Source organism: Melanaphis sacchari, unplaced genomic scaffold, assembly GCF_002803265.2.
Source record: "Melanaphis sacchari strain LSU unplaced genomic scaffold, SCAv2.0 Contig7_pilon_pilon, whole genome shotgun sequence".
In the NCBI taxonomy this organism is placed as follows: Eukaryota; Metazoa; Arthropoda; class Insecta; order Hemiptera; family Aphididae; genus Melanaphis; species Melanaphis sacchari.
In genome coordinates this window covers 7375076-7385788 of record NW_020271560.1, presented here as the reverse complement: position 1 = coordinate 7385788, position 10713 = coordinate 7375076, and positions in this window count along the sequence as shown.

The window sequence follows — 10713 nt, the reverse complement described above, 5'->3', positions numbered from 1 at the left end:
AAAAAAAAAAAAAAATGTGTTCTGCAATTCCAATTTTATGTTCAGTTTTTGTAGTAAGTTTAAATACTAGAATTAATTTACTTATTATAAATCATAAGGATCCAATCTAAAATCTAAGACATTTTTTCCTTAGACCTTTCAGCGTAACCATTAAATATTTTCAAGTAATACAAATAATTTGTCATCTTATCTCGTCACTTTGATAATAAATAATAATAGAAATTACAAATAATCAAGTCTTAAATAGTAATTTCTTCATTACTGAATCATTAGTAATCTTAGTAATGAGATAGGTATTATACGCTACACAGGAGCGCTGAAATATAAAAATATATCTTTGGCAAATCATATTTGACTATCCACCCACCCATCTTACCGAATTATTAATATTAATAATATTATTATTATTAATTATTATTTCTTAGTTGTATTTTAGGAAGCAGTTATAATATAGATATACTATATATTATCTTTCTTGCAGTTATCTACAGTCTCTTAGCTACCGCCCTACATCAATATAGGTTTCGGCGCCATTGACGGGATAGCTTTTCAAATATGAAATATAATCTCTGTTGTCAATAATTTTATACCGTAATATTTTTTAAAGATGTTTATCTAAATCAGCAATTTTTTTCAATTTTTTTGTGGACTTTTCTCTACTTTTAATTGGGAATAAAAATAATCATGGCCAGATTGAACTTTTTTTAAATAATTAATGAAAGCCCAGATTGTTAGATGTTAGATTACATACTTTTATTTAAACACTAAGTTATTCAGTTACGTGTGATTATTTTTCATATTTTAAGAACTCGAAATTCTATTATATATCTAGCGAAAACATGCTTGATGTCTACCTCTATCATTTCTATTTAGTCTATCGATATAGCTGTCTTCGAATCATTCTAATAAATTATGAAACTATTCCATTATATTATCTACTGACCTATAATATACTAATCTAGGTACTGTACGCGAGTTGTGTGTCAGATGAGAATTTGTCGTCATGATTGTAGTTACAATGAGTATAAGTCTTATAATAAGATGAAGAAGTAAAATCTAATATGATATATCAATAACACCAGTGGAAAATGTCCCAATGACCTTATATGTTGAAATGGCTCGCAGCGAAATATACTCTTGGCGAAACGGCCACGACTATTTATTTCTATGTTCCATTTTGAAATCTAAAAGGTAAGAACATAATTTACTATACAAAATTGGTAGTATATATGATTATATTTAATTAGCTTATTATACTTTTATAACCTTTAAACTTTGAGTTACTTGTAATATGGTATTTTTGGATAGTGTTATTTTTATTTTTCATTTGTTTACTAATAGGTAAAATTTAGTTTAATTAATAATATTTTGATGTCTGACGAAAAGCTGTTTTGAGTTTTTTTTTTATAAGTAGAAGTTTTAATATAAAATACGAAAAATATTAGAAGGTGCTAATACCTTTGAGATAAGTAGTCCTCTTCTCTAATTGTATCTATGGCTATTGGCTATTACCTATTTATTCCATGAAGCTATTCCATAATATTAAAATATATAAAATTTACATAGGTTTTATGGAATACAGATATAAATTTATAAGTCAATAATAATAATATAATATATTATGCGATATTTTTTGCATATATTTTATTTTTATTTCAACCTATCTATTATTACTAATAAAAAAAATAAATTAATTGTGGTAATGATCCTTATTAAAATTAATATGGAACGTATGGATTTAAGTTGTGAGATATTGCAAAAATTTCAAATATTAATAAAATTTAAGCATTTATAAAATATTATCCTCAGCAAATTAACAAATACCTTTCTTTGCGTATCAAATTATACACTGTATTTAGATCTAAAACTAAAAACAATAAATGTGGAAGCCAAATCCTATCATGAAAGATTTCACAAAATCACAACCAACTAGGTTCACATACGAATTTGCTCATAAACAATTTAGCCCTTGATACTATACCTGGTAATCACAAAAGACGTTTAAAACGTAAGTGGTATCGAGATCTTTTTCAAGATAATTAAAAAAATCAGATTAATTTATTAAATGAAAGTATGTGTCATTAATGTATGGCTCCTTTCTTCAGCTTGGTTTGTCATCTCATGTCATAGATAAATTGTATACTACATTTAATAAATAATAATAAAAAAAACTTATGATAGTATTAATAAATTATAAGAAAAAGTAAGGGCTTACACCGTCTCTGTTCAGAATCGTTTTTTGTATGTAATAATTTACCATTGAATTAAATTTTAACATATCTATTACAGTGACCTACTTAATGATGAAACACATTTAAAACCTACTTATGTTATATGTAATAATACAACAGAACAATTTCCGTGGTTTTTTACTTTTTAAAATTATACTTGTAAGTCGTAGTATAATATAATGTATATGTAAGTATATAAATATAATGTTGGTAATTTTTGTTTCGCTTTTCCTTTCGAGTTAAAACGTATTTATCACAAAACAGTATAGAGAAATACCAAATAGTAAATACACAATTGGTATACATTTTGATTTTTAAACGCTCAAACAATGTGTAATCATATCCTATTATTATTATAATTTAGAAATTATAACATGTGTGTCGTGCATTACAATATAGTGGATGTGTCGTTTGTTGGAGTTGTGATGAGTTTTTCTTGAAAGAAGTGTTGAAATGTTCCTTTTTATTTAAGGAAATATACACAACCATAACCACACTGTTATATTTCTTAGTCAATAAATTTGTTAATCTAATTATTATTATGATAAAGTTGGTCCTATTTGGTTATATGATTTTTCTTAAAAATATTGCATTTACGTATTACGTGCTAAATATGTTAGTGATTGTACTGAATGTATTTATGCTGTTATGGGCCTTGTAAGAAATTGGTTAATCGTAATGCTAAATTTTAGTGGTCAATATTGAAAAAGTTTGAATTGTGTTCAATGTAGAATTAATGGTGGGCCAAGTAGTTGAAATATTAAAATATAATAAAACAAAGTAGGTAGTATATTATTAACAATTAATTTAATAAAATTTCATAAATTAAAAATATTATTCTTAATGTTTTGTACGATCTATTTTTATGGTCATAAACTAAATTTATCGAAATTAATCTGTATTAAATATTATATTAATACAAAACGTTTTATATGTTTATTTAATTTGCTACCAATTCAAAATCTCTATGGTATTATATAGGTATATGGCGATTGCTGTTTATATGTATATAATATATATAATATATATGGTATGCTGGTATATATATATTTATTTATACTGCAGGGTTATATATACACTGTAGAATACTATGTTATTATATATTGTATATTTGTATACTTATAATTTATACAAACCGAAAGGCAGACGCGTACTGTGTAGCGGAATATTGGTCAGCAGCTCTTGTCCAACACGCGACATCGTGATATCATGCCTTTTTAATAGATGTCTAATGTTTAATAATATATTATACTGTGAAAATGTAAAATATAAATGAAATATATGAATATATAATATAAACATGGATACCTACATGAAATGTGTATTTTAGTGTTTATATTTCATAAACAATAATATAGTATAAATTCGGATGGTATATAACATATATTATACTTACTTATACATATAGCTGCGTAGGACATTAAGGATCGATGGTTAATGTTAAGTTATTCACATTTCGCAGGTAGTAGTTGCTAGAAAACTGTACAGAAACATTTTGGGAAATTATTAAAGAGCCTTTGACATTATTATTTAATATTTATCGGTCCATTTTCAGTCCCGATGTAGTTTTTTAGATTTATTATACTATTGTACATATATGTAGGTAATTTATTAGTAAGTATTGATTGACTTATATCAAATAAAGTTATTCATAATTAAAGCACTTACGTGACTAGATTATAAATTAATTTATCGAAAAGTGAGCCACAGCTATAGGTTAGGTTATAATTATTGATAGTTACCGTTATCGTGATGGTAAAATAACGATTTTTTAAGCGATATTTTAAAATTTGATTTACAAAAATTAATAATTAATATAATTTGTATTATCTTATAACTTTATTTTCGATGCCAATAATATATATTTTAAAATATTATTGCAAACAACAAAAACAAATTATAAATTATTGGTCATTGTATAATGATTATATGTATAGAACATGGTAGTTAAAGAATAAAAAAAATTTTCCAGCGTAATAATATGCACTATAAATAGCATTAAAAGTTAGGAATAAGTATGTAGGCTTCGTTTTGGTAAATGTAATACTACAGGTCCTATCAACGTAATGAGAAGATAATTTAAAATAGGAAGAATGGAAATTTAAAAAAAAACAAAAATAATATTTGGTATCTACTATACTATATCAGTCTACTATGTTAATATAGGTTTTTAGCAGTCAGTGGGTACCTAATAACTACTTTTGTAATACTAAATTTGATAAATAAGTACTATTTTAAATATTAAATAATTTTAATATGTATTATTTACCATCAGAGATTTTTTCCTTAAAACATTCTTATTTAGGTATAAAAATGTATAAATTCGACTTTCAGTAATCTTGATGGTGGTTAATTTTGATATTCTGGTATAAAACTTGATCTAGTTTTTATCAAAGGTTAAAAATAAGAAATATCAAGAATTCCAATCAAATTTTCTTAATAATTGGCAAAAAAAAAAATAAATAATGGAAAACTGAAATATTTGAAAAACTGCTTTTTTAAAAATTGATTTTTTTTGAGGGAATAAAATTTCTAACTAATATTTATAATATATTATTCTGAGATATGCATTTATAGACGTGACATCATTTTTACTTGGTTTTAGTATTATTTCGATTTATATTGATTATATTTTATTAAAAGGTTAAGAACTATGAAAATACGAGGAGAGGCTTCTCATAAGTTGTTTATCTTGGAATTAAAGAAAAGTATCAAATTGCTATAAAATTTTTCATCAAATGACTTTAGTTAAGCCTTTAAAATTGTTGCTACTATACTTATTATTTTCTATAAATAGTTATTTTCAGAATATTCTTCTTATTTCATGCTTTTTATTGGCAATTAAATTTATTAAGTTAATGTTTAGTTGTGACTATAAATTAGAATTAAAAATGTATGATACATTGTTTTTAAAAAATGAAAAAATATTAAAAATATATAATTACGCATTTTTTTTTTTTTTTTTTTTGATAAGCGTTTTGAGTTGAAATATTGCGTATCTATTCCCTTTGCTAGTTTATTCGTATAGGTACAATAATTAATCGTTAAATTCAAATTCAATTCATCTACCTATTATAATAGTGACCAAGTAATTGACTACCTAAATTATACAAAATATCACAATAATATTACATAATCGAAATCTAATAAACAGCAGAAACGAGATATCCGGTTTTAATTATTCTGCACCTTGATAGTTAATTTATTCTTTAACGTATAATAAAAATAATTTTTAATTTAATATTGATGTATTTAATGATAATGAAATTATTTCGTGCAATCTTAAAATAAAATGCATGCTAATTTGAAAATTTAGTATGTAATGTTTAATGTTCATTATTGAAACAAGATAGATAAATTATTTACCTTGTGTTTCTATTGACATTAATAGTAATTCAACGTGGAAAATACATATATAGAAAGTTGAAAGTTATATCCATAATTAACAGAAAAATACCTATTTATACAGAGAAATTATATTTTGAATTTTTTTTTTCCGTTAAAACAACGTATGGAAACTAATTTTAATGAAACTAAATAGAATGAATATTAATGATTTATGGATAATAAATTAAGAAAATGGAATTCATAACCAATACGATATATATTTATGATGGAATTTAAAATTTGAGTAAATGTATTTTTCTAATATAGGTACTACTTATAGTTCAATTCATAATTTTCATAAAAATGATATACTACAGAACTTAATACTTACAAAAATCATGTTTCATTTTCATGAAATGAGGGTATTTTTTTAATCGATAAATGTACACAAATTTTTTCATGGAAACCATTTACTCGTATAGTTTACGATGAAACCTTGATCTTAATCCTTAGATAAATTATTACACGCCAGTTTTTAAATTTTTAATGTGGGAAATTAAAAATATAGTTAAATATGTACTGATTATGAAGTAAAAATTGTTTTACATGTAACACATATCATGATAATTTATTATCAGTATTTATAAAGAATTATAATGTATATAGTATCAAAGATTGTAAAGTTATATGATTTAAGCTAGGGACAAATCAATTTATGAATTTATCTGTAATGTAGTGATTTTATTATAGTTTAACTCAATATTTTTATAAAATACAAACAAAAAGGTTATATTATAGATAAATTCTACCCTCAGTGAAATTCACAAATTTGAACATTCTATTATAAACATGTATAAACACTAAATAATGGGGTTTGTTTGTACGAAACGTAATTTTATTCTTAAAACGTAAACAATAAATATGAGATAAAATTACAGATATAATAATAAAAATTCGCTGTAAAATGAATGAAATGAGACAAACCGGATATATTTTAATGTATATGTTTTAGTATTATACGATTTTAACAATTTTAACGTCCATGTTGCTAGAGCCACGTGACTTAAAATCTTGGGCAACAGAGCAATAATTAATATAGGGAACAAGAAAGTTTTATAAATAATTGTTTTGTTATTCAACAATTTCCTACCACATACATTATTGTTTCAGCAATAAATTTATTTTTGTCTGTTGGTCGATAAGTTCACTTTAAATATTTATTTTTACAGTTATTAAAATAAAAAATATTCCAAAAAAGGACATTATGGTCACTAATCACTAGAAAGTAATAACAATTTTCTTTATTTGATTTAATAAAATAATTAAATTATATTAAATATATTAATGAACTTAATTGTTCTTTAATTTAATCCAGAGATATTTAGTTATTTCGACATAAGGTGAAAAATGTTTTTGAATGGACGTTTAAATTAAAAATTTTAATTTAATTATAACTTTTGTATATCGTATTTTTGTTTATCTATAGTGTATTAAATTTATTAAATTACTTAAAAATAAATTGGTAACAAAAAAAAAAATTGTATTCATTTATTTAAAGGTTTTAATACACAATATTTAAGTGTAAAATGTATTAATTTGTACAGTTATAAATTTAAGTTTATAAATAACTTTATTAATTATTATAAATGTTATAAAATATATTTTATGATTATGAATGTCCAGATGGGTAGAGCAAAAATTTTTTAAACTTGAATCATAATTTATATGAATGTTTAAACCTTGTCCAACTTTTAAAAAATTGACTTTAACGAATCTTAAAATCAAATTGAAGTAAAACAGTATTTTACCATTTTTTACTTAGCCTTGAAAAAAAAAGAAAAAATATATTGAAATTAATTTGCTGTCATATTCAAACATTTCCAACTGAACTTAAATTTTTCTCGAAAAAGTTTGAGACTTTCAAGAATCCATCCCTATATAGTTATAACTTTACGTGTATAATTGCCCATAATCTATTTATATGAAATAAATCTTTTGCAGCTATCAAAAGAAAAATTATTTTATTCGTTTTACAATTTATTTATTTTTTTGTTGTACACTTTAATAATAATTAATGTAAATTTGTATTATTTAACTTATGTTATTAACTTTAATATTAATTATTATTTTATTAATTCATTAACGGTTTAGAATTTTTTTTATTTCATAGAATTATCTGTTCACTGCAGTGCGTTACAAATTTAGGTTGAAATAAATAATAAAATCTCTTAAGTATTTGCCAACAATAAATAAATAATTATTCTCGGCTTTTATGTATGTATTTTCAAATGAATGGATATCATCGTATGAGATCGCTTCCAATGACTAAAAAGCCATCCCTGTTGAAAATATCATCGCGAATATTTTTTTTTATCCACCCTTTTATCATTATAAATTATTTGTTCTATGAATATTTTTCATTCGAATAAACATTTTTTAGAAATAAATAATTACGTAAAAAATATTCTACTGAAAATTTTTGTTTTGTTATAGTTTTCATAAAAAAAATTACATTGAAAAAATTTTATAGTATTTTCATTCCTCCACAAATAGTTTTAGCTACAAAAAAATGTCTTTATATACCTAATACTATGTCTCTGTCATAATTATATATCCGTCTATTACTCGGCTATTGTGGTAAGCGAAAAAATGTCTCTAGTGGACTATGGTGGTGTATTTATATACTATATGCAGAGGCGGATTTATCTTTTTTACGGCTATAGGCACCAAAAATTTGCCATCACTATAATAGGTGAACAACTGGACAAGTCACAACCGTATACCATATACGATATAGAAAAATATAAAATATAAAATAAATGCCCACATTATTAATTATTTTTCGTAAATATAAAGGTTTTCATTTTTTTTTTTTTTTTAACGAGTTTGATGTTTTTTAATAAAACACTACAAAATTTATCACCCTAGGCAGCTGCCTATAGTGCCTAATGGGAATTCTGCCTTTGACTATATTTCTATATAATATAACTATTTTTATTTGTAAACTATATTAATACATATTTTAATTTTATCTTTTTTACTAAATTTATTATTCTTATATTTAATTTATCTATTTAAATTAGTATGTATTGAACCTACATACGAGTATAAAAATATATGTATAGGAAAATATAAGAATACATAACTCATTAAATGTAAACCACTAAAAAATGGAACAGTAAATTTCCCTATAAGCATTCAATTAAATCATAAAATTTATTCAGGCGGCCAATGGTTTAGTGTAGTACAATTCAATTCTAAAGCAGTTTTTAACATCTTAATTTAAAAATATTAATCCAAAATAGTAATGTAGTCATTTACTAATTTCTGATTCATCAGTTCATCACTTTTATAATCCGTTGCAAACACAAGTTTTCAAATAATTGTGCGCCGCCATGTCTGCGATAAATGAAAACGACAACTATCTAATTTAATTCCGAGCCATTGTAACATGCAAGCATTTATTAATCCTTTTTCAAAATCAGTTATAATTATATTTTACTACCAACTTCATTACATAGTTAATTTATGTTTGAAAACATTGTTTATAAGTTAATTTTTTTTATTTTTAAATAAAGAAAATATTAAAGGAACATAATGACCGTTTAAATAACTATGAAAAGTTAAGAATTGGTAAACAAATTTTGCATAGAAATCAATTTTCCATAAAGATGAACATTGATTTACATGTTTTTTATTAAATTGTCTATATCATTATTTGTTAATACAAAATTTTCGTCTTGGATTGTTTTTATACTTGTATTGAGTTCTTGAATAACTTCTTAAACGACTTAAACAGAGTTAATATTTCTTGGTAAAGAAGGTAAAATATTACAGAGTGCATTATAGGGGTTTCTTTTAACATATTTTAAATCGGTAACTTCTAAATTACTAGTTATTTAAACATTGAATTAAAATTTTACTTGGCTTACTGTGAGGATTATAGGTTACAACAGCGTCACTTTTTTTCACTAGTTTGAATCAATGTACGTTCAAAATAATATTTATACATTGTATACACAATTAATGAATGACCACGTTCACTGGTAATAAATTGCATTTCTTATATACTCGTACTTACTAATTAATTAATAAATAAATAAGTTATGTTAAAATATCACACAAAATACAAACGATGTTATAAATTTATTATAGAATAATATAGATCAAGTAATGATGATGATGTTCGATTTACTCAGAAGGGAAAATAATCAGACCCAGTTATCTTTATTACTATATAGTTATTATTAGTATTATGAGGGAAATTAAATTATTTAATCGAATAGATATGCGTTTTAAAAGAGCACAAAAATTAAATAAAAGAATAGAATTAGATTAGATAAATATAATATTATATGACCTTAAATCGCTATTTGTTATAAAAAAATTAATATTTGTTAAATTATTAAATTGCGATGTGTATAGTGTATAGTTTAAATATTTAATAATCATGTAAAGTAAAATAGGCATATTATACTGTACATAATTATGATAAAAATTCAATAAATTTATTTATTTTAATTTGGGAAATTAGAAAGAACGCAGTAACTTTTTATATGATCCATATTCTAATTAATAAAATTGTATTAACTTTTTTAAACTATGTTGAGATAATATTATTACGTATTTTTTATATTAACTTTTAATTTATCGAGTTAGGTTAGGTTATAATTTTTTAACTATTAACTTCTAATTTATAGATACTTTTAACTTGAGTTAATTATTTTCATTAACTTGTCCATTTTTGGAAATCAACATAAATGTAATACGGTATTTAGGGGAATTTATGGTAGCAGAGTGTTTTTAGTGGAATTTACAAAATTTTAGTGGGGCTTACATGTGCCCAAATAACTATACTGCACGGTAATATCATAGTCAACCAACTTCCAATCGTGACTATTTGATAGCACGCATCTATAACTTTTTTTACTATCGAATTAAAATTTAAAAAACATTATTTACCCACTAATCTAATTACTAATAATGTTTGTTTTAAATAAATTATACCCAATCACACCTATCCTTTAATTATTATTGTAAATTTTAGTCAACTTTATTTATTTATATATATATATATATATTAAAAAAATATTATTATTTAATATAACATTAATTGTATTTAATATTTAATCTTTTTATATTCAATAACAATCTA